General features: G+C 37.5%; 1 long non-coding RNA gene across 1 annotated transcript in view; it reads left to right on the top strand.

Moving 5' to 3' along the window:
• LOC119625689 (uncharacterized) overlaps positions 1 to 12,445 on the top strand; it is a 381,097-nt gene that overhangs the window by 103,866 nt on the left and 264,786 nt on the right. The gene's annotated exons all lie outside the window — the stretch shown is intronic.

Raw genomic sequence — 12,445 nt, 5'->3', positions numbered from 1 at the left:
TTGATAATGTGAACTATTAATGAAAGATACGAATCTTCAGATTGAAAAATTACATTGACTCCGAAGCAGGGTAAGCAAGAATAAATAAACAACTAGAAATACCACAAATAAACTGTAGAACACAAAAGATAAAGTGAAAACCTTAAAGATGGCTAGAGAAAAAAGACAGATTACATATAAAGGAGCAGTAGTTCCTCCAAGAGTAGAATTCTCATTAGTAATAGCAGGTGTCAGAAGACAATGGAATATCTGTACAATGCTGGGAGAAAGAACTATCAATGTACAATTACGTACCCTACAAATCTACTATGCGGCAGTAAAGGGTGAAGCCAGAGAGCGTGTTTCTCTCATAGAACCCTGCTAAAATAATCACTAAAGGAGGGGCTTCAGGGAAAGAGCAAAATGGAAACCTTGGAAGGAAAGAAAGATTGGGACAGAAGAAGCAATTGTGAGTCAAGAAATTGGAAATTGTATGAGTTAATCTGAAAGGATATTGATATGGGAGAAAAGACTAATGGCAGAGGGTAGAAAATAGGATAGAAGAGCAATAGTCCACCCTGGTGCCATGGATGTATAGGATGCAAGTGCTCTTGGGTACATGTAGAAGTTTTCTTTACATTGTTGAGAAATCATGATAAAAATCAATTAATAAATGCAAAATAAATTGAAATATTTAAATAATCACAGTAAATATGAATGAATAAACTTGCCACTTAGAAGTCTGATATTTAAATTCGTTTTCAAAAATCCAATGACATACTCTTTCAAAAGACGGATTTTAAATACAGACACTTGCTTATATAGCAGACTTGGTTTTCTTTTTATCTCTTGAGAACCCAGAGTTCTTCGAATGAGGTCACTAAAACTCCATTCTCACAATAGATGCCAAAACTCACAGGAACATATTCTGGCGTATTGAGTGCTTTCTATGAACAAGATATTATAGCAATTGAACATGTCTGGATCTAGGATCCCAAGTATTTTAACGCTTTATAACATCAAATTGAAGAACTGCTGATCCATGTTTGCCACAGGATTAGTTTTCACAGATGGCTGAGAATAAAACATATGAAAGGACATATATATATCTCCTTTCAGAATAAAATGGGCACGTATAACAGCATATGGTATAGTTATTTTAATTATGAAGTTTTATCACACCATAATTAATGATAAAATAGAAATTTAAAAGACATGAAAGCATTAATTTGCGTTGTAATGCTATGATATAAATCTCTTTCTCTCTTATTTTCCCCAAATCAATTTTTCCATGTTATTAGCCATTGATATTTTGATCATGCACATAGTTTTTAAAAGCCAGAGTAAATAATGGGCTGGGTCAAGTTCATGTAACTGCACGTAAACAAATGTTACAAATAATTATATACAAGCAGTCTATTTACAAAGGCAAAATTAGATGGCTTTAAAAATTTTAGATTATCAAATCTCACTATGTATTTGTCTAAAGACACTATTATTTATATTTTATTTGTCCACTGATTTAAATAGTAAAGGCAGAGCTTGCCTTAAGGGACTTAGTCCAGCACACTCATAAATGTAAAGTGATATGTACAAGTTTATCTCCTGCTATGAATTTTGGAAGTCATATTTGGTACACTGACACATTGAAACAAGTATTATGGACTGTATTTTTATGTTCCCTTGACCCCTGCCCCAAATTCATGTATTGAAGCCGTAACCCTCAGTTGATGGCATTTGGAGGTGGGACCTTTGGGAAATAATTAGGTTTAGATGAGGTCTTGCGAGTGGGACCCCCATTATGGAATTCCTGTCATTTTAAGAAGAGGATGAGACTAGGGCTGTCTCTCAGCCACGTGAGTACACAGGGAGAAGGCAGCTGTCTGCAAGCAGGAAGAGGGCCCTCACTAGGAACCAAATCAAATGGTACCTGGATCTTGAACTTCCAGCCTCCAGAACTGTGAGATATAAATATCTGTTGTTTAAGTCATCCAATCTGTAATATTTTGTTACAGGAGCCTGAGCTGACTAATGCAATAGGGTTCCCTGACAAGGTTGGAATTGACAAGTGGGTCAAATTGGAGGCGTGATTCATTCTTCTCGGTTTTTGTGCCCTCCAGAGGAGCAGGTCAGAAGGAAGTTTGGACCTTGAGTAGCCTCTGAATCACATGAGCCTAAATCTCTGGTGTGTGCCAGTTTCCTTATGTGTGTTTATAATGAGAATGTTTAAAACCAAATCTTACTTTACATTTTGTGGAGCATTGCAATGAGATTACCCTGTGTGTACAAGGGTCTAGATCTTGTACTCTTGCCAGATGTTTCTTTTGGCTTTTGGTAGAAAATATTTGATAAGTTTCTTTCTCAACGAAATCTCTTTGTCGATAGAGTAAAATATAAATCAACATTGAAAGTGAAGTAGACACACATAAGTTGTTTATGCAAACAGGCAATAAAACACACCACTCAAAGGCATTTTTAGTAAGTTTTCTATTTACAGTATTTGTCAGGAGACTCATTTATGCTAAAGTAGGGTAGAAATCATTTAGTTTTACACAACAGTGCTTATATTTTGCTGCACCTTTGTGCCTCTGTTTAGTCCATCCTTGTGATCTCTGGACCAAAAAATAAAATTATGGAAAAGTAGAAGTTTTGAGAAATGAAGACATTGGGGAAAGATTTTAAAGAAAACATCTTCAACGAAGGCCAAGTAGGGATGATACACAGTGAATCTCTGTGAGAAAAATATCCCATGATGATTCAATTATAATATAGGATTCAAAGTATTACTATATATGAAGATCTCAATCATTTAAGTGAGATTTCTAAACAAATTCAAGTTTTATTTAAGATATAGCTTCCATTGGGACATTCTTTTAGCAATGCAGGAAGTATTTTATTTTCATTTTCTTTTGCTGAGCATTTTATAATCACTTGGGGGAAATTGTAGAATCATGTATATGATGCTGGATTTAAAAGGGACCAAATTTTACATCAGACCATAATTTCTCTTGACTTAGGTAAACTTTGACAAGATTGCAGAATATGACTTATTACTTCAGATTATTCATTAGAATAATTCACTGTTCATCAGCACATATTCATTAAGTACCTGGTCTGAAAATTTTGATGTTTATTTCCTTTGGCCATCTCAATAATCCATGAGGTAGCTATTATTATTGTCTCCATTTTCAAAAAAAAAATAAAAAATAAAAAATAAAGAAAAAAAGCAGAAGACTAGAGAGGTTAAGTTAAAGCTTTCTAGTAATTGGCTGAGTCAGAATTTGAACCCAGGCCTCTTAGATCTTAAGGACTATGTGTATATTCACTACATTAGGCCTACTTTAATTTTCTCAGTAAAAAGATTTTCAAAAAGGATTCTAAAACAAAAGTTACCTCTTCAAAGACGTTTCATGAGTATTTTCACAGAAAAGATCATTTCCCCAATATTCATGTCTCAGACATACTTACATATGTAGCTTAAATTAAGCTAATTAGTATACAAGCATCCACACCTTGTTTAGAGAGTCAGAGATACTGATTAAAGGCCAGTGTGGATTCTCTTTCTTTTGTTTTGTCATTAAAATCTTTGTCATTGTAATAAACTCAAAGTACTTTGTAAAGTGGAATGAGGGAAATTAGTAGATGAAGGCATTTGTAAGAATTTTCTTCTTGCCTCTATTCTATGAGTCTACAGATATAGGAATTTATTCCCTTATTCTTGTCCCAACTTAGTTTCTCATTGAAATAGATGAACAAATGCTTTCTTAAACAACATTTGAAAAAACAAACAAAAAGACACATTGACTCTAAAATAATATTCAAAAGAAATCACTGACTGAATTTGACCCCTCAGGGTCTTAAGTTGCCCATGGTGTTGACATCTCAACCATGTCAGCTTTGATTTGTGAGTTAAGTTGATGATATTTATTGGATGGGAACTTCCAATTTATCTGTTATTGAACTCAGGAACACATCCCATAAGTCTTGTGTAAGTTTGGAGGTATGTACCAGAATTCTACATGTAAAGTCTTCCAGTCAAAAGTTTCATTGCAAAAGTTTTGCACAAATCTAATCACTAGGTTAAATTTGTGACACCCTCTTCAATTTTAAGGTTGGAAGATTTAACGAAAGCAACTAAATTCATGGCAAGAGAAAACAAAGCAGGGAGATATAAAGAATCTAGCATTTATCTGAGTACAAATACTGGAAATTATTGCAAAGGGGATATAGAAAATGACTAAGTTAATGACTTGTTTTCAAGTTCTAGGAGAAGGGCAATGCTTTCTTTTCTTTCTTTTTTTTTTTTTTTAAAGGAAATAGTCTGCATTGCCCTTTTTCATTTTGTCATATTTTATTTTGATTTAAAATATTTTCTGGGATTCTATAGTTTTGCTGTATTCTGTGCACTTTCCAATAAATGATCTATTTATTTACATGAAAGGCAAGATTCCGCAATGCAAAGGCAACACGAGAGACTTTTTCCTACCAATTTTCTAATGAAAGCCAATGACAGTTTTTTTTTTATTTGGTGCTAAGTTTCATTTGCTTAAAATGAAAATGTATTCTTAAAACTAAATAAAAAAATATCATATTATCAGTATTTCTGGCTGCAAGTGAATGAATACTTATTCTGAATAGACCCGGCTGAATGGCCACTCTATAACTACCGTGTTTTGTTAGAAAAGTATATTAAAAAGTAGAAACAGCATCATGAATGAAGAAAGGGGATAGAAACAAAGTATAAAATATGTAATCTTTTAAAAGGACCTTATCAAGGAGAATCTTAGTGAAACTTTAAATGGGAGATTCATACAATCCCAAAGCTTTCTTATTTCCTATTCAATGAATAATTTACTTTTTAGATGAGATTCACTAACATTATTGCAGAATAACTGTAATTGAAAATTATTAAAGCTCTATCTTTATTGCATTTTAAAACTCGTGCATTTGGTGTTTGACCAGGTCTGCCTCATCATTAAGAGTTTTGAAGAAACGCAAAATCTCTGTCTCCTGAAGAATAAAGAGCAAAAACCTTAATTGCTTTCTTGTTTCCCACAAAGATGCTAATATGATGAACTGAATGTCAGGAATAATAAGATAAAATGATGGTGTACACCCTGGGAAGAGAAAATAAAACATCTTTTTATGTAAACTGTCACCAGAACCTCAAGGAAACTCTTTGCTCTTTCTCTGCCCTGATTTTGAACTGCTTCATTAAAAGTAATTTTGTTTTTCAGAAGGATAACACCCACATTATTCTATTAAAAATTTTAAGAGAAATCTTCAATTAAGAGGTTATTGTTGTCTGAAAGATTTTTCCATAGTTGGTTGGTAGCTGAAAATGTGATCTTCCCAAATTTGAATGGAAATATGACATTCATCATAGTTTAAAATAGATAAATGTCTTGTCTGTTTGAAATGCCAATGAACTTGATATTATTTATCAGATCCTTTGAAAATGTTGTAATTTTCAGAGGAGAGAATTTTAAAAAGGAGAGAAATGAATCATCAATTCTTCTTGCCTTCAATTGATTGAAAAGTTAAATTATACAGAGATATTTATAGAGCCCTTGTTCCATGCAGTATTTTGGCTTTTAAGAGTTGAAAATAAACAAGAATCATGGGGCTCAGTGTAACCCCTTGAAAATCTTCCTTGGGGTTGGTCTGGCAAGAAAGAACATAAAACCCACCTAATTGGCCACTATTATCTTACGCAGGGCTGGTCCTAATCTCAATTTAGATACCTACTTGATAAATGTTTAGATACATAAATACATTTAAACCACTTATAATGAAATCTAATTTAAATCATTAACAAATTCTTTCTATGAAAAACATTTCTAGCCATTTATTTACCTAATACTTTATTTTTTTTTGAGACGGAGTCTCACGTCTCACTGTATCGCCCAGGCTGTGGTGTGATCTCGGCTCACTGCAAGCTCCGCCTCCCGGGTTCACGTCATTCTTCTGCCTCAGCCTCCCAAGTAGCTGGGACTACAGGCGACCTCCACCATGCCCAGCTAACTTTTTTTTTATTTTTAGTAGAGACGGGGTTTCACCATGTGAGCCAGGATGGTCTCGATCTACTCACCTTGTGATCCCCCCGCTTCGGCCTACCAAAGTGATGGGATTACAGGCGTGAGCCACGGCGCCGGGCTAGATACTTTTTTTCTTAATATGCACGGATAAATACACTTGGTTGCCAATTTAGACCATGAAAAGCCCTTTGCAACTGAGGCAGTAGTGACCTGAATTACCAGATAGTTTCTCCATTGTTGTTACATTGTCTTTATGCCAACAAGTTCGAATGTACCATTAAAAAGTTTCTGTTGAGCTGAGATGTCTGTTAGAAACGTTTTTTCCCCCAACCTTTTATTTTGCACCCAAAATGTGTTCTGAGAAACATTAATCCCCAGAAACACTCATCATAAAAGGGTTTCAGGTCAAATAATTCTGTGGAAATCTGAATACTGAATTATAATTGTGACTAAAAGGATCTGTGGGCATGGGAAAGGCTCTGAGAAGCCCTGCATTGTGTTCTGTAAAAGAGAAATCTGTTCTGCATTGTTCAATGTCCCACCTCTCAAACGGATTTAACCGTGGCACCCCGAGCCGTTTTTTGGCATCCAACATCTACTTGCTTCCTTTCAAACTGATGTTGTGGGGAGCTTGCTGTGGTAAATATGTCTCAATTAAACAATCTTTGTGAGGTAGCTGTTACCCCTGTTTTACAGGCAAAGAAACTGAGGCTCAGAAGTAACCTGCCCACAGACATACAACTCTTAAATGATATAGCTAAGATGTGAAGCCTCAAGTCTGAAGCTTATCCTGTAATCTGGCAATGTGACCAGAAAATATGAGGAGATAGATTTGTTTGAATATATGGACTATTTCCAGCTACGCTTAGCAATTTTATCGATTCTGCTTTTCTGTGCACTCCCTCCTAGATTTCTTTTCTCCTCATGTTCATGTCATGGGGTTTGTCAGAAAACTACTCTTATTTATTTATTTATCTTTTGAGATGGAGTTTCACTCTTGTTGCCCAAGCTGGAGTGCAATGGCGCGATGACAGCTCACTGAAACCTTCGCCTCTTGGGTTCAAGCGATTCTCCTACCTCAGCCTCCTGAGTAGCTGGGATTACAGGTGTCTACCACCACACCTGGCTAATTTTTGTAATTTTAGTAGAGACAGGATTTCATCATGTTAGCCAGGCTGCTCTTGAACTCCTGACCCCAGGTGATCCACTTGCCTTGGCCTCCCAAAGTGCTGGGATTACAAGTGTGAGCCACCGCCCCCTGGCCACTACTCTTATTACATACAGTATATTTACTTAGAAAAAGATAATTGAATTCCATGTAATACAGTAATTAGGACTGGGCTGAAATAGCACATAAAACAAAATTTTATAATAAATATATAATGGCATAGAGGGAAGAAAAACATGTATGTTATCTCAAAGCTGGAAATGACATTCAGGAAAATATTGTGAGTCCATTGAGCAACATGAAATGCAGGAATCCACTTTCCTGGACAGACCATTTAAGCAAATTTCAGAAATATTTAAAAGCTTCAATTTTACATGTAATATTAAAATAAAGGTTATATCAAGAAAAAAGTTTAAACACATTAAAAGATTCTTCTCATAGCGAAAAAAATGTTTTTAATTTGTGTGTAAACACATTATCTATGTATATATCTTTATTCTCTATATACACATGTGTATTTTTGTGGTAAGAAAGCATGCACAGGAATATACAAATATGCATCTATATATGTAACTAATAAAAACAACCTTGTATTTGAATTGTTAAAATATCCATTTTGGTTATTTAAAATGTAATATAATTTTAGATTCCTTTAATAAATGCCCAGTGGATAGATTTATTATTATTATTATTTTTAATTTCCTGCATCAGATCTAGGTCTTTGATAAATACCACAGACAACCCCAGAACTGTAGGATGGGCTTGACAGTTCTTCAATAAAGGGCTGTGTGGTTTTTTTTGTCAGTGTCTTCCTTCCAGTGACAGCTGCTTTGTTCTTTTCTAGTCAGATTTTCTAGTTAACACATCAAAAGTGTATCTGTGTACACGAAGTACGAAGAAAACAGTTCAAAGAGGTAAGAGATTCACTTTTAACTCTTCACCACATTTTCCCCACACTTGTCACAAGAGACATTTCATATGGGGGCTTTGGAATAAGGTGAGCAGTTCAGAATGGAACCCAGGGATGTATGGCATTTGGTGATTAGCATTTTAGAAGGCAAGTTGGTCAACCAATGTGCTGAGAGAACCCCAAATTAGAGCTAATCTAGGATGAAGAATTTGAATTTTTTCAAGACGGTCAAGTCCATGCATTTGATTGGATGCAGGTTTTTATATTCGATTCATGTCAAAGGTTGGTTTCTTCTTGCCATACCATGATGGCACAGCATGATGATAGAAGCTGCCTGCTTCACGCATGTACTCTGGAGTGTTGCTCTCACCTCTGCCAGCAGGAGGAGCTCTTGCACTCATGTGAGAACTGAAGTCAACCATTCCTGCATGCTCAAGCAAATGTCCTTGGAGGTGAGACTCCAAGATTGTTTTTGACTGAGGCGACTAAACCTGAATTGGTAGTGAAATTTTAAAACCTCAGGAGAGTATCCTCTAGCACCCAGTCTTCTCTTGCAGCTCTCTCAAGTGTCTGCTGAGTCAGGGATGCACTGAAGCAATGATCATGTAGAACAGTGGTCTCCAAACTTTCTGGCACCAGGGACTAGTTTTATGAAAGACAGTTTTTCCATGGACTGGCCGTGTGGGGGGATGGTTTTGGGATGATTCAAGCACATTACATGTATTGTGCAATTCATTTCTATTATTTCATTGTAATACGCAATGAAATAATTATGCAACTCACCGTTACGTAGAATCAGAGGGTACTCTGAGCTTGTTTTCCTGCAACTGAATGGTCGGCCCCATGTGGGGGTGGTGAGAGACAGTGACAGATCATCAGGCATTAGATTCTTATAAGGAGCATGCAATCTAGATCCCTTGCATGTGCAGTTCACAATAGGGTTCACACTCCTATAAGAAGCTAATGCCACTGCTGATCCGACAGGAGGCAGAGCTCAGGTGGTGATGCAAGCCATGGGGAGCAGCTGTAAACACAGATGAAGCTTCCCTTGCCAGCTCACCTCCTGCTGTACAGCCCGATTCCTAACAGGTCACAGATCAGTACTGGTCCCTGGCCCGCGGGTTGAGGACCCCTGATGTAGAAGGCAACCTTTCGTCTCCTCCTCTCAGTCATACCTAGCATAAGCCCTGAGTAGGGGGATGTCTAGAAAGAACCCTCCATCATTTGAAATTGGCCCACACATTTACTTTAAAGAATTTTTACATTTGACCTTTTAATAAAGCATCAGAAGAGTCATCATGAGAAAAAGACTTTGTTGGACTTTGTTCAGCTTCCTTTATAGTTGAGCATGGTTTTAAAATTTGAATTATGTAAGCTTTTCAGTAACTCGGGGCTTTGAAAGTCTTAAGCTGGCCCAAGCAAAAGCCAATACACACAGCAAACAAACAAAATAGTGCTGCATTTCCTGAGCATCCACGGTGTTTCTGGTGCTGCCTTAGGCGTGATGGAGACAGGACAGTGACAGGGCAGGGATGAAGACTGGTGGCCGAGGGCAGGGACGAAGACTGGTGGCTGAGGGCAGGGACGAAGACTGGTGGCCGACTGCCTGGAGTCAGCCGAGTCAGCTACATGGCTTAACTACTTTATGCTTGCATTCTCCCATTTGAAAGTGTGGATTCTAAGGCTCCCACCTGCACAAAGCTGTTGTTGTGTTTGAAGGAGGGTGTTACTTGGCACAGTCCAGGCACTTGGCATGAATCTCGTAAGAGACTCAGAGGGACAACACCATTGACCAGGGTCTCGACAGACCTGGGATATGATAACAAGTATTGATTTGGTGCCAAAAATTATCCTATTACAGTGTTTGTGTGGGACATTTACTTTGGAATTAATAATAAGAGGAAAAAAGTTTTAGTTGTTGAGAATTTTATTTTCACCAGTACTATGCAGTCTATAATCAAGAATGTGATGGTCTTTATCATTTTATCTCTTTCCTATTAATTTTCCTTTTTTCTTCTTTGTAAGACAAAATCTCTCTCTGTCACCCAGACTGGAGTGTAGTGGTGTGAGCCTGGCTTACTGCAGCTTTTACCTCCTGGGTTCAAGCGATCCTCCTACCTCAGCCTCCTGAGTAGCTGGAACTACAGGCATGTCCACTAAGCCCAGTTAATTATTATATATTTTCTTTGTGTGTCTGGAGACGGGGTTTGGGGTTTCACCATGTTGCCCAGGCTGGTCTCAAACTCCTGGGCTCCAGAAATCCACCTGCCTCGCCCTCCCAAATTGTTAGGATTACAGGCCTGTACCATTACACTCAGCCCAATTTTCAATTATTAAAGAACATAAAGAATATAGATATGCTTAACAAATATAAAATAACATTATGAACGTTTAAAACAGCAATAATTGAAAGTAATATTAACTGTCAATAGGAAAACAAATAGTGAAAAAAATACCATGTTTTTTATTCAAGATAAAAACTGAAACAGAACATTTTTCTCTATTTCAGGAATGTATTCCTTAAATTGTTTCTAGAATAGATAACTTTGAAAGATTAGTTTTCTAGGTCTCAAAATAGGATTGTTTTGCAAAATAAGTTTTTTTATCCTATAGTGTAACTTTTGCTTGTACTGTAATTAATAGCAATGCTTTTCAATTTTTAAATTATCTGCCAAATTTTTCCAACCTTACTGTTCTTGAAAGTTTTCTCCAAAGTTTTCTTTTGTATAGCATTTACCTCACTGCCCTAGGACATTCCAAAGTGTGTTTTTTTGCAGTGAGGAATGCTCTCCTTGTGGTTCCCAACTCTCTAGACTTCTAAATTACCTGAAATACTTAAAAATAGTCCCTAGCCCTTACCTGATAACTCCTAGATAAATAGTTACAGCCTCAGAACCATTCAGAGGGCTTGTTAGAGCACAGATGGTAGGGCTACCTACAGACTTCTCATTCAGTGGGGTTGGGGAAGGGGCCCAAGACTGCATTTCTACCAAGTTCAAAGATTCTACTGATGCTGCTGGACTGGGGGCATACTTTGGTAACCTCTATATTAGATCATGCCTTGCTGGTAAGCTAGTTTGTTTTGTTTTGTGTTTTTTGAGATGAAGTCTTGCTCTGTTGCCTAGGCTAGAGTACAGTGGTTTGATCTTGGCTCACTGAAACCTCTGCCTCCCGAGCTCAAGCGACTGATTCTTGTGCCTCAGTCTCCCAAGTAGGAGGGATTACAGATGCCTGCCACCACGCCTGGCTGATTTTTGTATTTTTATGAAGATGAGGTTTTGCCATGTTGACCAGGCTGGTCTCGAACTCTTGAGCTCAAGCGATCCACTTGCCTCAGCCTCCCAAAGTGCTGGGATTACAGGCGTCAGCCACCATACCGTGCCTAGCCTGGTAAGCTAGTTTTAAAGCACATTCCCTCTCCCCCGACCCCTGACCAGGTGATTATGGCATTCAGCCATGCTTGAAAACCAGTGTTCTGGGAATAGTTTCCATGGCTTTGTAACTGCTCCCATGTCACCTGGGCAGGGAACTGAGCCAGGGAGAACTGAGCCCCTCTCAGAGATGTGCAGATGTGTTGGGGGCAGGGAGAATGCAGGAAGGTAAAGCCTTCAGGCTTTTGCAGGGCCTTTGAGGATTCCCTTTCCAGAATCATTTTAAGGTATCAGAATGAAATGGAGTCATCATGTGTGAGGATAAATGAGCACCCAGCACAGGAAGTAGCATAGCGGGAATGCAGGGAGTGACAGCCATTTTCAATGTTGTAACCTCTGAACAGATCTGGAAGACAGATTCTAGGTCCAGCTTCCTCTCTGACTAACTGGGTACCCTGGGAAAGTCACAATCTCTCCTGGCCTTGGTTTCCTGAACATTCTCTTGCCTCTTGAATTGGTCACTGTGATTATTTGATTGTCTATCTCCCAGGTTGTACTTTGTCTTATCCACTACCATATCTCTAGCACATAGCACAGAGCCTACCTCTCAGAATTTATTAGATGAATGAGTGAAGTTAATGAATATGTTTCTCTTCAACGTTCTATGAGAGTACTTGGCTCAGAGTAGGTATTCTATAAGTAACTACTGAATGAACTAATGAATAAACTTACAAGTTACAGGTGTGACTAATCACAGGTTTTTTTAATCATTTGTGAGAGAAGTGTGTATTTTTTAAAAGCTTGTCCAGTAATTAGGTACTAGTGAATCACATATACAAAAAATTTCCAGATGTTCTAATTGTTAGTTGATAACATTTTTATGTGACATGTAAGCATTCTTTCATTATTAGACTTAAAATACTGTACCCGCAGCCGGGGACAGTGACTCACACCTGTAATCCCAGCACTTTGGGAGGCC

This window comes from Chlorocebus sabaeus, chromosome 22 (genome assembly GCF_047675955.1).
Source record: "Chlorocebus sabaeus isolate Y175 chromosome 22, mChlSab1.0.hap1, whole genome shotgun sequence".
NCBI classification, from domain to species: Eukaryota; Metazoa; Chordata; class Mammalia; order Primates; family Cercopithecidae; genus Chlorocebus; species Chlorocebus sabaeus.
Note: the sequence above shows the minus strand (reverse complement) of the source record. Positions and strands in the feature narration are given on the sequence as shown.